This window comes from Ananas comosus, linkage group 2, assembly GCF_001540865.1.
Source record: "Ananas comosus cultivar F153 linkage group 2, ASM154086v1, whole genome shotgun sequence".
Lineage (NCBI taxonomy): Eukaryota > Viridiplantae > Streptophyta > Magnoliopsida > Poales > Bromeliaceae > Ananas > Ananas comosus.
Genome location: NC_033622.1, coordinates 7,479,772 through 7,483,842, shown reverse-complemented (window position 1 = coordinate 7,483,842; position 4,071 = coordinate 7,479,772).

Genomic DNA, 4,071 nt, shown 5'->3' with positions numbered 1-4,071 from the left:
TATATATATAATTTTATTTATAAATATATATTTATTTATTATATATAGTTTTTTATTTATATATATATATTATTATATAATAATTTATTATATAATTTACTATTTATTTTTTTAAAATATTTCTTTTCCCCCCTCTTTTCTTCTTTTTTTTTGATATTATCTTTTTCTTTACCCTTTTTCCCCCTTTTCCTCCCCTGTTCTAAATTTTTTTTATTTGTATAATTGCGGATCATGTACAAAAAAATAAAAATTAAATTTAAAATTTAAATTTTAAATTTTTATATAAATTTCCCGCAGCGTAGCGCGGGCCTTCACTAGTATATATATAATAATTTTGTAGGGTTAATTAATTAGGTGGCCAACCTTTACCCTTCAAATTTTCAATTGAGCAATACTACTATAGTACACACTAAAATAGCCTGTTATATCTTCTTCTTCTTTTTTTTTCTTTTACTTTCAAAGAATTATCAATTTCTTACTTCTCATATCAATTTTTTTATTTATTTATACTATAAATAATTTGAATGAATTTTTATGGACACTGGGATGGAAGGTATATCATCATACGCCACATGGCCGCCACTGCTTCTCATCCCTCGCGCTTACTTTTTTATGGCTCTTTGCTCACCGCCGTCCTCGAGTCCATGGCTTTTGATCTTTATGACCTAAGGCCGATGAAGTACCCCTCCGCTATCACTACGGCTACCTTCTCTATCCTTGGCTTCAAGAAAAATCGTCATGGCATTTGGGTAAGAAAACATGTGATTGATCAACCTAGCGAAGATAGTGATGACAATGCCGACCCCGCGAATGATCCTATGCCTCATGAGCCGCCACCACGAGCGCCCTCTCCACTGGTTGAGGCGCCACCCGTTGTGCCTCCGCCTATGGATGTTCCTCCTCCTATGGATTTTCAAAACCAAGTTTTTCATCGACTTGATAGGATAGAAGAACATATACATACTTTACAAACGGATGTTTCCGGCATAAAGATATATATGGACTCTCTCTTTGGACCTTCTAGTGCCTTTTATGTCGCGTATGGACCCCACGTTGATCGACCATCTTCCTCCACTATGCCTCCACCGGTTCGCCCACGGGTCATGAGGACGATGATGAAGAGAATGAAGAGGATGACTAGATCTATTCTACTCCAATATGCTTTCCTTTATGCTATCTCTATGCTCTATTTTATGCTTTTATCACTTTTTGCTAGTCTCCTTTATGCTTGTTTTTGTGATGACAAAAGGGGAGAACTTGTGATGTGATATATTATGCTACGCTTATGCTATGTGAACCTCATTTACATTGTGATATATGCTTACATGGTTGCTTATGTTTTATTGTGATATATGCTATGTTTATGATTGTGTTATATGCTTGTTAAACATATGCATATATTTAGGAGGAGTATTCTACTCTTTTTCTCTCTACTCATTTGAATATTTGTAACGCACTGGACCTTTGCAAATTGCGAGGTTCGAGTGTTTGAACTATGTTTCGAGTTTTTTCAGGTTTTCTGGAGGGTCGTTGACAGTGTTCCGACCTATGGCTCGCATCCCAAGAATCGAGGTTTAAACTTAGCACCAATATCTCCAAAGTGAAGATTAGTGGGTTGCTCTCGGGCTTGTCTCTGCAGGGAAGTGCACCGGTACAACATTGATGTTGTACCGGAACACTTGGTTGTACCGGTACAACATCGGATGTGTACCGATACAGATAGGATTTTCAGCCAACCCGAGCCTCGAGTTTGTGCGTACTGCGGGTTTGTACCAGTACACTTTCCCGTGTACCAGTACACAATGCAAACTGCAGCTTGGCAGTTTTTTAAGGATCTCTTTGTAATTATTGCAATACCTTATAATCCCCTACACCTCTTGGCTGAGATTTTTGTGCTGCAACAGAGAAGGAGGAGAGGTGAGTCCCCTCTCCATTTTCCTTGGTATTTCCTCTTTTTTGTTGGGATTTTTAGAGATTTGATCTTCCCCTTTTGCTCCTTTTTGCTTGTGGGTGACATTTCTACCATTAATGAAGACTTGGAGTTTGGAGAAGAGCTTGTAAAAGGGAAGATCCTCAACCCTAATTGATTCCAAACCTTGTTTGGAGCTTTCTTGAGGTTAGTAGCATGATTCCTCCTTTTGAACCATGATTTGGTGGATTTTTGTGTTGGAACCCTAGAAATGGGAAATTAGGGTTTAAATTGGGGATTTTTGATTCGAGGCTTTTGGAACCTAATTGATTGACTTAAAACCTTTAGGTTGGTTTTGAAGGACTGTAACTTCTATTTGGGATTAGAGAAGGTTTTTCTACATCTAAGGTGAGATTGTGCCCTTTTTATTTGGGTTGTTTAATGTTCTCCCCTTAGGGTGTTCGTAACGTTCGTTTAACTCTTTTAATCTAACCTTTAGGGTGCTAGGAGAGTCGAAGGCACCTTCGTCGGCGCAAACGAAGGGCGGCTAAGAGTTTCGGTGGGTTTGGCTTCATTGGAATAGGAGAAATCTTCTCCTAAGTGGTTAAAAGTTGTCGTTTCATCGAAACGCATGTATATTCATATTAGATAGGATTTTTATGAATTTTAGAATACTTGAAATGAATGTGCTATGTATCATGAAAATTCGACTCTATATAGTAGAGCAATATGTGTATTATTCATGCATGCGAAAAGTATTCTTCCTTGCTAGTTGGAAACATGTCTGATATGATGAAAATGACTAGAGTTATGTTCTCTTGCACGCAAAACTCATACTTGAACATAGTGGACAAAAGTGCCATAAAGGGGCACCCTACTTAGTAAACTGTTAAATTGCAACATAGTGACATAGTGTTAGGCCTTTGGGACATCGACTATATTCCATATTTTAGACATGATGACATAGTGATAGGCTATTGAGACATTTGCCCTATTCCATATTTTAGACACGATGACATTGGACTTGAGACAGACTTTGACGCTTGCTTGCCATTTTGCTCATTCGCACATACTTGTGAGGGTCGCTCCCCACAAGCCGGCACTTCGGAGATAGCCGTCGTGACACATGCTCGCCCGTGCGGGATTGGGCGCCGAAATAGAATCCGTGGGAGAGGCTCATTCTTAAAGTGGGGATGTTGACTACCACGGGGCCATTAGGCACGGCGCAAGCCGGACTACCTACGGGTAGGTCCTACATAATTGGAACTTTAGTGACTTAATATGCCAAGTGGATATTGACTAGAATAGTAAACAATGACATATTACTGTTTACATTGCGGACATTATGTTGGTTGTATATTCATGCATATTCATATTAGAATAGCATCATACTTATGCAAATTCATGCTAAGTAGAGACCTATTGGTTTAGCAAGCTTTCATGTTTAAATGCTTATCGTTCATTTCGTTTACATATTTGCACTTACTTACTTGCTTAGCTTTTGGGCCTAGTGGTGCCTTTTCACTGAAGTCAGTAATAGCCCATTGGGAACTATTATTTAATAGTTTTCACGCCCCTATTTTGTTGTTTTTATTCAGAGTCTTCTACACCGGTGGAGGCACGGGATCGCGACAAAGGGGTCGCGTAGCCAGGTAGCGAGGAGCTTACCTTTTGCTTAGGTGGTTCTCTCTCTTTTGTGTTTTGTTGAAAGGTAGAGTTTTGGTACCATATATAGAGACCGCCTTTGTATTACTTTTAGCACTTGTATTCGGGTATCTTTTGTACTACTTATGGTTACTCCTAGTGGAACTTGATTTTTTTTAGTTATTTCCTTGTCATAGATATTAGATGTTGTATGCTCTGATATCCCTAGATCTCTTCGTATTGTTGCTTTATTTATCGTTTTGTTGTAAATGCCTTATATGTTGCAGACGTATGGCGGGTCTGGACACGTATCGGGCGGGCTTCCGCTCGGTCCCGAGGCGTGATTATATTATATTACATTATTTATCATCATCAAAAAGGGGGAGATTGTTGGCCTAGTGGCCCTAATCTTTCATTAGATTTTGATGATAATAAATAATTACGATCATTGGACTAATCTTTTATCTTGAGTTTTGTATTTAGATTTATCTATCTTCAAAAGGACTCAAGATGGGCAA